The 16532-nt window shown below is 56.2% G+C and overlaps 1 long non-coding RNA gene across 1 annotated transcript in view; it reads right to left on the bottom strand.

Moving 5' to 3' along the window:
• Positions 1-16532, bottom strand: part of LOC118523140 (uncharacterized) — a 34739-nt gene that overhangs the window by 2330 nt on the left and 15877 nt on the right. Inside the window, exon 2 of the long non-coding RNA XR_004910963.2 lies at positions 15932-16006. This is a non-coding gene — a long non-coding RNA (uncharacterized LOC118523140). The remainder of the gene's footprint in view (positions 1-15931; positions 16007-16532) is intronic.

The raw sequence follows: 16532 nt of genomic DNA on the forward strand, positions 1-16532 counted from the left end.
TCACACTGGCCATCAAAGGCCTTGAGCCCACATTCACCTGACTCCATGGCCCACATTTATGCCCACACCACGGCAGAGCCACCTGGCCGGGGATGCTGGGGAGAGGGGCTGGGCTCTGAGAAGTAGCCTTTCCCCCAAGCTTTGCTTCTAGGGGCTTAGAGCTTCCGGGTCTAAAGGCCCTGGCCCAAGGAAGTAGGGTGGGGCGAGCCCCAGGGGGAACACTGCAAGGCCGGCCTGAGGGCCAGCCGGTGGCAAACAGAGCCACCAGGGTAAACACTCATCAGAGAAAAGAGAAACAGCAGAGAAGGCTCCAGATCAGAGGCTGGGAGCAAACTCGGCTAAGATGCGCTCTCCTGCCTACGTCTTGCTCCAGGGCAGGTCACCGCCCAGCTTCATATCACTTGCCAGCACTGAGATGGGTTTTCATGTTTGTAGCCTCTGGGTGAAGGTGCCTCCCTGCATCCCAGGGCAACGTGAAGGGAGCCATGGGGCTGGGTTTCCTGAGAGCCAGGGGGCTGGGAGTACCAACCGACCGTTGGCAGGTTAACAGAGGAGAGAAAGCAGGAACAACTTCCAGATTATAAAATGTTACAGCCAAGAGGCACATTCAGTGCCATTCTATCCAATGCTCCTTTTCCAGGTCCAGCACGGGAGCTGGTTCACCCAAGGCTATTCATATTCAGCAGGAAGATGGGCTGGGGTTCAAGTCTCTGACTTTTAGGTGAGTAGGGCTGTGTCTTCCTAGGCCCTTGTCACTCTACCAGGCCACCTTGGGCCCTCAAAGGCAAGGATTTCACCCAATGAGGCAAGGGCCCGAAGCTGGGAAGGACCTCAGCTCACTGCCCTGTGTTGCTGGGTCCTCTGCCAGGTGGGGCACGGGGCCCCATGCCAGGCCGACCTGAGCTGCTCAGAATGCAAAAGAGATCCAGGGACCCCACATCCTCCAACCTCGTCAGGAACTGCCCTCGAGGGAAGTCTGCGTGCTTGCTGATGAACAGACACGTGTCGGGACAGAAAAACACAAAGACAAATTAACTTATTCCCGCCCAGCTGTGCCCTCCTCCCTGGGCTGATGATTTGGGCCAGATGCCACTGTGACTGGCCAGTGCCCGTGGTTAAATATTCTGTATCTCGTCGCTGTCCTCCTCTCTCAAATCCCAGCTGTATAACTGACCTTGAGAAGCTCAACACCTTCATACCTGCCCCATACCTAACGGGGAAATGGAAGAAGGAAAATGAACCCGTGTACTTAACACTCCCCAGAGCAGCTCGGAGCTAGGGATTAGTCTTCCCATTTTACAGATGAGGGTTGAGAGACACGGAGAGTAGGGGGGAGCTGCTGCACGGGGAGACCAGGAGCAGAGCTCCGATCTGGGCCTCGGCCCACAGCATCTCCTCCCCTGTCTCTCCTCTCCAGCTCAAGGCCCAGGCTGGGTACACCCTGGCCTGGTGCGCCAGAAGCCTCCCAACCACGTGGGTTTGTGCTCAGCATCCCTGCCTCAATTTCCCATCTCCCCAGGGTTCTCTCAGGGCAGTTTGGTCGAAGCTGGTGAGCAGGGGAGGCACGCTGCCCAGCCTACTTCATTAGTTCCAGAACAAATCCCTCTCTTCTGACCAGCCCCGACAGGTTGTCAGAAGAAGGAATCCCCACCAGTCACAGATGTCCATTTTTACCTGGAAAAGGGAGCCGGAGGACTTGGGAGGCTGGGGTAAGGGTGGGGACAGCTACCGAACAATAAAACCCTAGCCAAGCAGACATGGCCGGAGAGCCTCAGTCTTGGGAGTTTTCTTCCTGAGGAACAAAGAAGGTGACACTGGCTGCATGCGGGGCCTGTGCCCGGCCCTCCACTGGGCACCGCTCATGCTGGGTCCAGCCTCAGGAGGGGGAGCCGCGCTTGGAATGTGATTCCCTGGCTTTGCGTGCCGCTCAGTTAGCGGAGTGCGACGCCCAAGATCCCCTGTCACCTCCTAAAGCCTCTGCCAGCCCACCCCCCCACACACTGATCACCAGATTAAGGGGCTCAGGGCTACAGCTGAGGCAGCTAAAACCCAGAGGGGAGGGGAGGGGAGGGGCAGGGAGGGCAGTGGGCAGCCTCCCAAGGCCCTGCCTGCCCTCTCCCCCCCACTCCTACTGTGGGCCCTATTCTCTGTTCCTGTCATGAGCTCTAATCTCTGTACCCTTCCTCACTGAGCTCCTGCGTACCCGCCCCCCCCACCCAGAGATACCCAGCTGGAGCTCGGAGCAGCCCAGGAGACTGGCAGAGGGGAGGGACAAGAGAGGTGGAGGGGAACAGCAGTGACGGTGAGGGTACAGGGTGGTGGGGGCTGGCTGGGGCCTCACAGGAGGGAAGGATGGGGAGCGCTGGGAGGCAGGCCCAGGGCCTCCCTGCCTGGACGGGCCCCACCAAGGGTAATCCCAGAGGCTCCCTGTGGGACCCTCTGGCCAGCTGCCGGACTCCAGAGCAAGGCACCTCCAGGCCCCCCACACACCGGAGGAGAGAGCAGGAGGGAGTGCCAGAGACGGGGGAGGCTGGCAAAGGACAAGAGGAGGAATTTGGACATTCAAAGCTTTTCCCTAAGACCCCAGCATTTCCTGAAACAAAGTCATCCCAAGTCATTTGAATCACAAACACAGGAAAAGAAGTTCCCTTCTGTATGCATGCTGTCACCAGATCTGTAAGAAATGAGGTGGGATGGGTCCAGCCGTGGTAAGGACCCCACAGGAAGGAACTGGAGGTTTTGGCACAGGGCTTTCTAGACTGTGAGCACCCAGGCTCGCCCTTTCCATTACCGGGAAGCAGTGGTGAGAGGGTCGGGCCAGTGGGGCTGAGTGGAGGAAAGGCCAGGGAGGGCCTGAGAGCCAGACCCCCTGGTCACTGGGTCCTGAGACCCATGCACCTGGACAAGAGGAGAGCCCATGCCCCATGTTCCCCTCCACCTCTTGACGCTACTGGGAGGAGCCGTGGAGCCCTGGACATTCTGAAGGCAGGATCCAGAAAGTCGTCTGAAGGCTCAGTTCAGCAGGCATCCAGCCCCTTCTCAGCCCTGTCCCCCATGCCAGGGCCTGCAGGGGGCGAGCAGGACGTGCCCAGGGCCCTGACCAGCAGCTGTTCTCACTCCAGCTTCTCCTTTGCTGCCACTGCCAAGCTCCCTTCTGCTGGGTGGGGGCGGGAGGAGAAGGGCTTGGGCTCCTAACAGGGGGGTCTGTGAGGGCCTGGGCAGAGACGTTCTGCCAGCTCCTGATCCCCCACCCGCTCCACAAACAGAGGCCCACACTCCACTGTCAAGGGAGATGAAATCCTTGCCAATATACCCTTCTTCACCCCTGACCAGAATCCACTGGTCCCGTTCCTGGCCTCGTGCTAAACCAGGGAGTGCGACATCAACACAGCTTTGCAGCGACCACGGTCACAGACTTTCTGAGCTAGAAGATTCCTGAGTTCAACTCGCTCATTTTGCCAGTGAGAGCACTGAGATTCGGGGTGTGGGGGAGAACGGGCCCGCCCGAGGTCACACAGGAAGCCGGGGCAAGGACATGCCTTGTGTCTGTCTACCAGACCCCTCTCCTGTTCAGCGCCTGAAAGAGGGCTTCTCCACCATATCCCAAATAAGATCCTGGCCCAAATGTGGGCGGCGGGGGTCTGGGGCCAAGGGAGGCCATAATGCGATAAGCAGACTGGCCATCTGGCTCAGGGACGGAGGAGAGCCCAGACTGGCCGCTTCTGCTGCCCATCCCGGGGGGCCCTGTGTCACGAGAGACAGACTGCCAGATGGACAGGCACTGGCCTGGGTCTGGGTGGAAGCCAGTGAGTTCCCTGTAGCCAGAGCTAACCAACTTTCAGACGTGGTGGGGGAAGAAGGGAGGGGGCACAGGGAGCAAAGCCAGCCCCCCCTCAAGGGCAGAGAGACAGAAGAGCAGGATGAGGAAGCCGGGACTCCCACCCAGGCTCCGAGCCTGGCTCCCCAGGTAGGCCCAGCCTCCCTCAGCTCCACAGCCACAAACAGGTCCCCCTCCCGGGGAAAGGCAAACACATCTCCCCTGGCACCTTCTCAGACATGCATGCAAAACTAATTAACATGGGGAGACATGCGAGCAGCCGGCCAGCTCCACACCCTCGAGTCCACGCAAACAAGGCGAGCCCTTGTCCGGGGGACGTGCACAAAGCTTTGTTGCTAATTTAGGCATCTGTCTCTGTCTGGCCTGGTCCTCCTGCCTGCGCTGGGGTTTTTCCCAGCCCCTCGGACAATGCTGGGAACGGGCCCGCCGATCCCTTATTCAAATCACACCCAGGACAATGAGCTCATTGTGCAGGCCACAGAAAAGGGGATGCTGGGGTGGGGGGGTGGGGGGGTGTAAAGGGGCATTGGGAGAGGAGAAGGGTAGGGGGGTGAAGAAAATGGGAACTCAGGAAAGTGTTTACTAACACAGCCCCTGCAGCTGCTTGGGCCCCTCTCCCCTCCCCCCACCTGGATGGCAGCTGGGGAGAAGTCCCGGGGCTCCGAGGTGGGGGCCCCAGAGTGGATAAGGGGCCAGCAGTCAGCCAAGCCGGGCTCGAACCTCCACCTTCGGCAGTCTGCAGCTACCCCTGCATGTCCATGGCCAGACACGCTTTTTTATAGACTGGCTTGGGGGTTCTTTTCCTTTCTGACTGCAGACCGAGCAGTGGAACACACAGATCCTCACTGCAGAGGCCGAGGCAGGGCTGGGGGGAGAGGTGCTGGCGGCTCTGCAGGCTGGGACCTGCTGTCTCGGCCATTGTCTTCAGGCAACGTTTCATTTTCTCCTCCTTCCCAGCTAATAAATTAGAGAGGAGACCGTGAGCTGCAAAGGGACAGGCTCCCCACGGACGGCGGGCGGGCGGGCAAGTCTGTGAGCTCACGCAGATGGGGCTCACCCAGCCCAGCGGCTGCTCACACCACACCTGGTCGGACACTCACAGGCAGCCTCACACAATGAGCACCATTAAGAAACCCCCCCACACACACACACACAAACACACACGCGACATATCCATGCGCGCGCGCGTGTGTGTACATACATACACACATCTATATAAATCTCCCGAGATCCCTGAGGGGGTAGATCTGGGGCTTTGAAATGCCCTCCCTCCTACCAACACCCCCCAGCTCCTTGTCGCACTGAGCGGCCCAGACAGGCCGATGTAAACAGACACACACAGCCTGACACTGACACGCAGACACAAAAAGAAACACACACACCCAGAGGCAGCCCCAGACACACACACTGACAATAGCGTAATGAATGCAGGACCGGAGCGCATTCAGTCACAAGCCCACAGTGCTGCTCGCCCAGCACCAGGGTGGCTGAAAGGTTGTGGAGGGGCTGCAAGCTAGCTTCTGCCCACCTCCTCCCTCGTTCCGTCCCCCAGGACCGCTGGCTACACGGGAGGTGGAGTAAAACGCCATTCCAAGCATCCAGGTGGAGGCAGATGCCTCTTGAGACAGAAAAGTTTGGAATTGGTCTCAGCCCTTAGTCAGGGTTGTCTGAACTGCCCTGAAGAATTATTTTCTTTAATACTATTTAAAGTCATTATTAATTACCCTGCATCTCAAGATGGTGTGTTTTAAAGCCAGGGGAAGAGGGGAGCCTGGCTGGCGTCCTTTTCCCTTGCAGCAGAATCCACAGGTTGGGGTGATTTCTTCCTTCAGTTAAAGTAGTGAGCAGGGGATATAGGGTAAAGAGGAACACAAATGGTTTACATCTCAGAGACCCTTCAAAACGTGCTTCTAAGGATAAAGGAGAAGCAGGGACTCCCTCTCCACTGGCCCAGAGGCGTGGAAATGGATTAGGTCGAACCATATGAAACTACCAATATTTGATGGGTTTAGATCTATAAAAAAGAAATTTCATATAGGTCAACCTCATAGGCAGCTGGTTCCAAGAACCATCGGGGGTGTTTTCCCTTTTTATTTCCTCCCCAAACTGGGTTATTTTATTCCTGAAGAAGAAGAAAACAATAGTAACCCAAGAGCCAAATCAACCTCGGACCAACCGCCTACAGCCGCATAACTATGTCGTGTAGAGACTCTGGAGCAGCCACGGGAACGAACTGGGGACCCGCGCGCATGCGCACAGCCTGCGGCCTGCGTCAGGCCAGGACGCACCTTCCAACTCTTCCTCCAGGGCTCCTGCTTCTCCTTTCCCTGCCTTCAGGTTCTGGAATGTGTCCTGGAGGGGACAGAAGGAACATGAAAGGAAACGGGACCACTGTGCTCCTTGGCTTCTCCTCTAGAGCAGTGTCAGGGGCTAGCATGGGCGTCCACGCACGCACTCTGTCCTGGAGGAAAGGTCAACCTGGAAGCTTCATCACTAAACACTTGCTGTCAGCTGGCTACCAAAAAGAAACCCAAGGCCAGTCTCTGTGCGTATGACATTCGTTCAGACTACCTCGCAAAGAGCCACATAAGGGAAGCCAGGAGGGCACGGAGGCCGCCAGGCGTAGGGAAGGCCCACTCCTTGCCAGCATCTGGATAACCATGTCTTGTCGCTCAGTGCATCTTCCTGGGAAATTACTCTCTCGGACTTCTCTGGGTTCCCAGGGGAGGAAAGGTGGAAGGTTTTGAAAGCAGAGTCAAGAACTGCTCTGTAGGGGCGCCTGGGTGGCTCAGTCATTAGGTGTCTGCCTTCGGCTCAGGTCATGGTCCCAGGGTCCTGGGATTGAGGCCTGGATCGGGCTCCCTGCTCGGCGGGAGGCCTGCTTCTCCCTCTCCCACTCCCCCGCTTGTGTTCCCTCTCTCACTGTGTCTCTCTCTGTCAAATAAATAAAATCTTAAAAAAAAAAAAGAAAAAAGAACTGCTCTGTATCTCACTACCTGCTTCTTACTTGCCCACCGAGGAAAGCCTGCTTCACGTATGCTCATCCTGCCCACCAGCAGCAGTCGGCTGGTCCACACAGAAGCTGAGGGAAGATACTTCCTCGGACAGTCTTCTAGTGGCCAAGGACCTGGGGCTCCATTCGAAGACCTGGAATGACCTTCCATGAAGACGGTCCCTCCTACATCTTTGACAAGTACTTTAACCAAAAATACCACGTAAGTTCTAGAGTTTTATCTTTTTAAACACACACACACACACACACACAAACACACACACACACACACACACACTGACTTCAACAAGAAAACCACTAAAGTGATAGTAATAATAAAATAAAATCTGTTTAGGGCGCCTGGGTGGCTCAGTCGGTTAATCGACTGCCTTCGGCTCAGGTCATGATCCTGGAGTCTCGGGATCGAGTCCCGCATCAGGCTCCCCGCTCAGCGGGGAGTCTGCTTCTCCCTCTGACCCTCCCCCCTCTCATACTGTATCTTATTCTCTCTCTCAAATAAATAAATAAAATCTTTTAAAAAAATAAAAAAAATAAAAATAAAAAATAAAATAAAATCTGTTTAGCCTTCCTGCTCCTGGGGGCAAGAGACGGAACGGCAGAGGCTGCTGTCTGGGCTTTAGGACTGGGCGGATTCATTTGCAGGGCGGGCCCCAGCCTAGGGGCTACATGAATGACTCTTCCAAACTCCAGATGTGTTGAGAGGAGGCAGCTGGGTGCCCAGTGTTGCCACATGCAGGCTTACCTGCCAACCACTCTACTCAGGATCCAGTCTGAGCAGAACCAGGAGAGGATCCTGGCTTGGATGCCCCAAACAGGATCTGATTTCTTCCAAGGAGGAGAAACCTTCTGTATGTGAATTCACCCAGATGTAATTTATTATTTGATTGCATTTAAGATGTTCCTTACCAGTCTCACATGGAAATCTCAATAGGTTACTGCTATACTGATTCCTAAGATCAAAGTTGTTTCTTCAGTGAAGAAAAGGCAATTGAGATCTCACAGTTTCTATATAGAACCAATGGAATCTGGAAAATTAAAGCTCTAGCCCAGGCTAAATGGCAACTTAAGGTCACCATAGGCAATGCATGAAATGGCCTCTGACCCTGCTCTCCCAGGCTCTTGGGGCCACGGAGAAGGGCAGAGAGGCCAGGAAGCTGCCACCTGGTGAGAACGGTCATACCTCCAGGGCCCATTTATCCAGCACCCCTTCCCCCAGCCTGGCCTTCCCATCCTGGACGGATGGATGAAGTTCTGTATTACACGAGTTTGAAGTGCCGAGCAAGGGGCTGTGGTTTGCTTCTCTGTATCCCCAAGGCATTGCCCAGAGCCTGACACATAGTGCTTGGTCAATAAATGTTGAATGGATAAATGAAGGCAATGGAAAAAATACAGTCCGGCCCGGGAAGACTTCCAATTCCTGAGCTCCATGGCTCCCTTGCAAACTGACTTATGGCTTCAGGGCATAGTCCTGGAGGTGCTAAAGTCCAGGCCAAGAGCCATCAGAGGTGAGAAAGGCCAGGGCAGGTGTACCTGCTCAGCTCGGGCTAGCCTGGCAGCCCTCCCACACTGACCTTGCACGTCGTGATGAGACCAGCTCCCTTAGTCTGCCCTCCACATCTGACCTGATTTCTGGTCCAGTCCTGCAGGAGTCTACCCTGCTGCTCCATCCCCACCTCCAAACTTTTGTGGGGGAGTCTCCTTCCCCCACTCAGCCTAGGAGACCTGTTTGGGTCCAGTGAGCCTTCTCTGATGACTCCACTCCAAATGAATTCCTCCTCTCTTAACTCCCAAAGTCTGAGTCAAGCTATCACCCCTTGAATGTGTGCCTTATTAGGCTGGCTTTTGCTCGGAGGGGTCAGGGAGCAGGTCAGGGGTTCTCCTGGGGATCTCTCGGTACCGGAGCTTGGAGCTTATGCATGGTCGGTAATCGCCCTGACTTATTCTAGTGACTGACCGAGAGCTGAGCCCGATCCCTCACTGGCTGCTTTCCCTGCGCCTCCACTCGTCACTGATGTGCAGCCCACCAGTTAGATGGTCACATACGTCACAGCCTTGCTGGCTCATGCATGCTCAGCCCACCCCCGCCCCCCAGTACATTCACACCCATCCTATAACAGCGGCAGATGGGGGACGCAAACTGACATTTCTCGAGTGCCACAAGCTCAGTATTACTATCCCTGATTTTATAGATGAGAAAACTGGCTCAGAGAGAAGGGAAACCATGTGCCTGAAAGGGCCTGAACTAGATCAGACAGACCCCTGATGCCCACTGGGCTGCACGCTCTGCTTCCCACCACCGTGATCTTGAAGCCTGCAATCTGATAACAGAAGAGAGAACAATGGGCTAGAAACAGCTAAAAATGGGGTAAAGGAGGCTGCAGGCCCAACGGGAAGGGGTGGCTGTAAACCCGAGCCCTTCTTCTCCTTACTGCACCTCTCCCTAGCGCTCCCCAGGGAAATGACATGCCCTTGGAGGCATCTCCCACCTCTCCCAGCCCGTGCCACCAAACTCGGGGGATAGGAAGAAGGTCTAGCATTCTCTGTTTAAGGACCAGATAAGACTAGACAGAGGATGTGGATCCCTTTCCCTCCTCCAGAAGACTCAGTGCTACCTCAGGGGGATGTAACATTCTCGAAAGCAGAGGCTCAACCTTGCCCGGGATGGGTACAATCCTTGGCAACATGGGCAGACTGGCAGACTTTGGCCAACCCCTGATTTTCCAGACTGAGGCACAGCCAGGCTACAGTTCACACTGACAAAAGCCAGGATTGGGTGGGACCCTTCTCACCCCTCGTAGCGCCTTACCAAGGCTCCCGGGGGCCCAGCACTGAGCCTTCCTACCCGCTACCTGCTTCCTGTCTCTCCAGGTGCATTGTCAGCCCAAAGCAGGACACACTATAGAGCCACCCTCTAGCCACCAAAATAAGCTCAGGCTGCTCCCCAAAGCCCAGGCAGACTCCTTGGGAGATGAGGACCCATGGGGGACTCAGACTACCACCGACTCAAGGGTTGTAGCTTCTGAGACATACCTCATGCAATCAGCCCATGACATCTGGCTTAGAGAAGAAGGGCAGACCCTAGATTACCTTCACCTCTCTTTCTGCTCCCCAAGAGACAGGCCTTAAAGAAGACGAAGTACGCAGAGTGTTAGCACAGAACTTGGCACAGCATAAGTGCTCAATAAATGGTTCCTGTCACCATTATCATGACTCATTATGATTTCCTGGCTGCCCATTCCTCACCTCCCGGGCTCATGTGAGGAGCTGTCTTTTCATAAACCCAAGGCTTACTGAGGGCTGGGAGACCATTAACGGAGTCCTGGGTTTCCGGGGCAGGAAACTGGAGTTCCTGAGAAGGGAAGGGGACTGGAAGCAAGGCTGGACCCACAGCCAGGAGTCCTCTGAGGTGAGAGGGCCCCTCTGCTCTCTGACAGCAGGGTGAGCCCAGCACCTCCCCAGAAAATCTCTCTGAAGACCCAAGGCTTGGCAGGACGCCAGGGCAGGAGGCCTCTCGAAGAAGACGCTGGCTCTGAGCCAAGGCGCATCCCAGAGGCTTCAGCTCCCAGAGAGCAGCACAGGCTGAGGGGAGGAGGGGCAGCAAGGAGAGGGGCAACGAAGAGTGCTGGGGCCAAAGGAAACCTGCTTAAAGCGGGTTTGGCATGAACTTGGGATGCACAGTTGCCCTCCCATGCCCTGTGGTTTCCACACACCTGGGAGACTATGAAATCACTGCGAGGACAGGGATAGGGGCCTGGGGAGGTGGTCCACCCCCACGACAACCCTCCTGTCACCCATACCTATGCCCATACAAACTCCATGGGGCACTGCTAAACCTCCATCCAAAGATTCCTGGGGTTACCCATTGGCTCTCTTCCCCCGACCCTAGACTCTGAAAAACAATGCTGCCTCTAGATTCAGACCTTTTGCCTCCAAGGACTGTGGGGTAACTTAAGGAGCTGTACTAGAACCCCTAAAAGCTCCATAATACCTAGCCTCTCTAGTGGCCTCCAGCCTGGCATTTCCATGGCCTTCTATACACAGAGCTCTCTGTGGCCAGGGACCTTCCAGGGATAGACCAGGATTAGTTACTGAACATTAGGGCTGGAAGGGATCTTAATTCTCTAGTCCAGGCCAATAAAATAGGAGTGGCACCTATCATTTCAAATTTCCTAGAAGCCACATTAAAAAGTAAGAAGAAACAGGTAAAACTAATTTTAATACTATATTCTGTTTAACCCAGTATCATCATTTCAGCATGTTGCGCTCACCGCATCTCATGAGATCAATAATGGTTAGCATCCTGGACAGCGCAGCTCTTGACTCCAGCAACTTCCCCGGCTTTAGGATGAGGAGGGGGCCCAAGGATCTCTAAGGAGTGGGCGGCCCGGTAGGAAGGGAAGCCTCAAACTCCATCCCTACAGCTGGGCCCATCAGCCCGTCCTTTCGGCCTCCCGATTCACACTCGCCTACGAGATAGATGAGTTTACCATAAATCCAGTGCAGGGGGACGGCAACATAAACCTGTGTGAAACAGACAACCTGGAGGGGAGAAGACATGGGTGTACTTGACATCACAGGCTCGGGAACAAAGACCAACAGAAAGGCACAGGAGGGAGGTTCTGCATGACCTCTGCACTGGAGGCAGGTCTGGATGAGGCCCTCTGGGTGTGCCACCCCCGATCAGGGCCACCCGGCTTCTTCGGGTTGCAAATACCCACGCTCCAGCCCTGGGGCTGGTGAATTTTCTACCACGTCTCCCTGGAGGAACTACCCACAAAAGCTCCTCTCTGCTTTAGAAGGCAAGAACAAGTCGTGCATTTACCCCGTGCTTCTAGTCTTCTTACTCTGAGTCGCCATGCCAACACACAGTCATAATTACCGAGGAACGCGCGGATCGTGGCAGCATTAACAAAGACACTATATCAGGGCCTGTGAGCTAAGCAAGGTCAGGCTCCTCGCGGCCCCCCAGCTTCCTGCCCACTGCCTTTATTCCACTCTGATCCATCTCTTTCCCTTCATTCTTTCCTCCCACCCAGATGGTCTCTTATTATATTTTCTCTCCAAAGAAAGGCACTACGGCTTAGTGTATAAAACACTTTTATAGCAATTAGGAGACAGGTTCTCCTTTGAGTCCCGATTTTAACTTGTGGGAAAAGTCACTTTAACATCCAGGCCTCAGTTATTTTGCTGTGAATGGGGAGAGTATTTCGGACAGTGCCTATTCAGCAAGTGGGCGCCTGCATTTCATTCACCTACTAAATTCAGGGGCTGCTGTGTATCTAGTGGACTCTAAGATCGTCTTTATGAACAGCACCAGAGGTACCAGAAGCTCAGAGAAACAAAAGAAGGTTCAGATCAGAGAAGGAGTTGGTTCTAATGCCCTGAGAACAGCAGGGCCTCTGTCTCCCCCCAGGAAGGGCGCAAATCTCAGAAAGGGGGCCGGGAGCAGCTGAAGGGTAGGCTCTATCAGATTATAAAAAGATGAACGGGATGGATGAGAACTATCAGGCTAAGTGACAAGCATCCTGAGGCCCCCAGTGGGAACGAGGACATGCACCCATTTAAAATGAGAGGTCAAAAAAAGAAGGCAGACAGCCACCACCCGAGCCCTACACAAGAGCGCCCCAATTTCAGAACACCCAGTGCACCAACATCTGAACTTACAAAGGAGATAAATTGGAGGCTGATGATTAGCATCACAAAATGATTATTCCCTTTGTAAAAGGCTTCACTGCAGGACTGCTTTAAATAGTGCATTTAAACCATGATCTGATTTGCTAAATTCGATTTATACACATCTACTGCCTAAGCTTGCGTGTGGCTGTATTTACATGTCTTCCCTTGGCACAGAGGAGGGGAGAGGCCAGCCATTATTTGGGGCCTTTAATCCTTGTAGACAGTAACTAATCTGGGGAGCTGAACCCTGGTTTTCTTCCACAGCTGGGGCTTTTGCTATAAACTGGCCTCAGCTCTCCACCCCACTTTGCCTATCAAGAGCCAGCCCAAAGATGATGGTCAGGATTTGGCCAGGATTTGTTGTGGCGTTTCGGCCAATAGGGGCTCCTCACCAAGAAGGAGACCCCTTCCCCCCCACGCCCAAGGATGACAACTTTCTGGTACAAATTTCCAGAGAATCTGTCTGTGGGAGGCTCACTAAATTTATTTAGCGCCTACAGTTATCATACCAGGGTTCAAAGGCTACCTTTTGGGAGTCATGGAAATTGACTAATCTGTATAAATTCTGGGGATCTGATGAGCTACATTCTGCTCTTTGTACGTAAGCCACAGGAACCATTCTGCTATTTGCACGTGGCCCAGAAAGGCTGGCTCTCCACCCCAAGACAAAAGAATGGGTCCACCAGGTCTCATGGTGACTGTGCTAGTGTCATCAGGAAACCCTCCTGGTTCACCTAAAGGGACTTGCAGGCCTCGTTGATAGCATAGTCCTTCAAGAGAGAAAGGATTCCTTCCCACAAGACCCAACAGTGTGATAGGGCAGTTAGGAGCCAGACCACTGCCCAAAGGGGAAGTGCCCAGCTCACACCATTTGCTAAAAGAAAGAGGTCTAAGGAATTTATGGGCTCAGAAATGCAACATTCAAAAAAACCAAGTCCTTTAAAAAAACTCAAGTTAGAACCTCTCCCTCCACCACCACGCCATATCCAAGAACCAGAGGCTTAGCCTTTGAGAACCACACATTCATTTATGGGATATTTGCAGATATGTGGATATGATGAGCTCAGCCCAGCACTGGGAACTGAGGGCTAAAAAAGGAACAAGACAGCCACTCAGGTCTGAAGAGCTTATAGTAGAGGACGGAGGGGTCACCAAACAGAACTAAACTATTTCACTGTTGAGAAACCCACTAAAACCTGCTCATGAGAGGATGGGAAATTGACTAGGAATCAATCGGACTGGATCCCAGTTCTTGTTCTTCTAGCCACTTTATGACCTTGGGGAAAATCACTTAACTTCTCTGGGCCTGGTTCCTCATCTGTGACATGAGCAGTTGACCTACATAATGACCAAGCTTTAAATTTTCTATAAATCTTACAGAGGAAGAAATGTTCATATCTCTAAAAACCCTGATGAGCTTTCTTCTTTCTTTCTTTCTCTCTCTCTCTCTCTTTCTTTCTTGAACAAGGTTATAAATCGTCCCATTTTCTTCTTTGTCTTGGCTGCCAGGGGGCTCAGAACAACCACAATATTAAAAACAACATTTATTTTAGGCCAGGGCTTTAGGCCAGGAGATTGGGGGTAAGCGGAGTATGACAGGAGAGCTCTCATATGTGAGGTGGGGCTGTGTGGACATGGCGGCTTGGATTCAGGACAGGCTTGGATATGGTCACAATGGTGATGACTCTGTGTGTTTGTGTGTATGCATGCCCGTGCAGAGCCCGTGGTTAAGAACTCAAGGCTTTGGGGCACAAACCCTGACTCCACATCCTGACTCTGCCACATCTTAGCTACAGCTAAAGTCACAAAGAGGGAATCACCACCACCCTACCTGTCAAGCTGAGGCCCAAATGCATGAGAAGTGCTTTGTACCAGGCTAGGTACAAAGCGAGACTCAATAAACACAAACGAACAAACTGGAGTTTCTTAGTCACTCTGCACAAATGCATATGCGTGGGACCTGCCTTAGGGCGGCGGGCGATCAACTGGGGCAGTTACAAAAAAACAAAAAACAAAACAAAACAAAACAAACCACACCGGCAAATGCGCTTAAATTATTCACCCGGTTGAAAGGGGGCCGCTGGGGAGCCACTGCTCTGACCTAGGGCCGCGGCCCGGTCGGGGCACGAGCTCCCAGCTCCGAGGTGCTGCGCCCGCGCGCCCGCAGCAGCGCCGGGGTCGGGGTCGGGGTCGGGGTCGGGGTCGGGGGGGGGGGGGGGATGCGAACGGAGCCTCCGGGCCGTCCTCCGCCGCGAGCCCCGGGCCACACCAGGTCCCGGGCAGGGCGGCCTGGGCCTGCTCGCCGCTCGGACCTCGCGGTGTCGGGGCGGGGGGGGGGGGGCAAGCGGGCGTCGGCCATGCGCTTGACATTCCTCGGAAAGAATGAAAGAGCGCGGAGCCCCCGCGGTCCCAGGCTCCGACCCGCGCCACCGTTCCGCCCCAGCCCGGAGCGCGCGGCCGGGCGAGGAGGCCACGGGCCGCACGCGTCTTCCTCCGCGGCTCGGGCGGGAGCGCACGCAGCGGCCCCGGGGCGCAGCCGCCGCGACGGAGGGCCCGGCGGCCGTTCGCGGGCCCGGCCGGCCGCCGTCATTAGCGCCCGGAGCGCGGCGGCGGCGATGGGCGGGAGGGCGCGCTCGACGCGCGTTCCGCTGCTGTGGGCCGCGCCGCGACCTACCTCGTGCCCACGCAGCCATCTTGCAGCGGCTCCTCGCGCTCTCAAAATGGCCTCCCGGCCCCGCGGCGCCCTGCCCGCCTGCCCGCCGGGCCCCGGGGTCCGGTGTGCGCGCGCCCCCGCCCCCCCGCGCCCGCGCTCCGTGGCCGGCGGCACCGCGGGGCCCGAAGGCCGCGGGGCCCAGGCGGCGTCCCGGCGTACGCGGCCCCCTGTCGGCGCCGGTCAGCCCACTCTCTGCGGCCGGGAGGGTGCGGGTGCGGCCCGGCCGCTGAGGGCCCGGAGGGAGGCCCCCGCGCCACCCTCGGTGGAGGGCTCAGGCTCCCGGCCCGAGCGCCTCGGACTCCCGCGGAACGCCGACGGGGAGAGCCCGGGTGTCCAGGAGGCCGCGTCGGAGCCCGCACTCAGGGCCGCCGGTGCCGGGCGCCCACGGGGAGCCCCACGCCGTGCTCCGCTGGACTGTATCCCAGAGCACAGCGTGCCCGTGGCTGTGCGGTTAACGCCAGTGTCCACCTCCCCCGGGGAAGGGACGCGGAGGGGGATGACACCGGATCCGGGCCTAGGAAGGAGGGGTTGCCTTTTTGGTGACCCAGGTAAAAACACAGACGCTCCACCGACCTGATCGTGGAATCTCCCAACCTCCGGACCGCCGGCCCTCGAGCCCGCTCTGCACCCCGGGCGGAGTGAGGGTGCAGGCAGACAGCTCCTCTCCCACGCCGGGGCTCTGGCCACTCACCTTTGCACCCGCGCGCCCTCCGAGTTCGTGCCTGAGAAGAGGGCGCCGAGGAGGGAGGCGCCTGCAGGGGAGTAGCTGTAAAACAGAAAGGAGACATCAGGCGCCCCCCACGCCCGCCTAGAAGCGCGCTGCGGTCCCCTCGAAGGTGGGAGTAGGGCACACGCGTCCTCCAGGGCACGACCACAGCCCGGGGCGGCTGCTGGGCGCACTCCGTGCCTCAGACTCGCTCGCCCGGGGCGCGGGAGGGAAACCCCGTACTGGCTAAGCGGGGGTCCGTCCCGGCCCTGAGCTCCTTACCCTCCAGCCGGCCAGGCAGCCCGCCACCCGAGAGGTGGGACACCTCCGTGCACCTAAGGCCAAGCACATCGCGGAGAGCCCGCCAGCCGCCGCCCCAGGACAACCCTGGCTTCCCCGACAGCGTTGCTCCTGAGTCCTGACACTGGGAACCTGCCCGAACCAGGACCCCGGGCCGGTTTCCGGAAGCCCAACTGTTAGAAATCCGGAACCCGAGTTACGGTGGACCTCCTGGCGGTGCCCTCTTGGCCTCGCAAGTTAATCTGGATCCCGCTCCTCTCAAGTCTCTAAGGACACTTGCAGGTGC

Source organism: Halichoerus grypus, chromosome 8 (assembly GCF_964656455.1).
Source record: "Halichoerus grypus chromosome 8, mHalGry1.hap1.1, whole genome shotgun sequence".
Lineage (NCBI taxonomy): Eukaryota > Metazoa > Chordata > Mammalia > Carnivora > Phocidae > Halichoerus > Halichoerus grypus.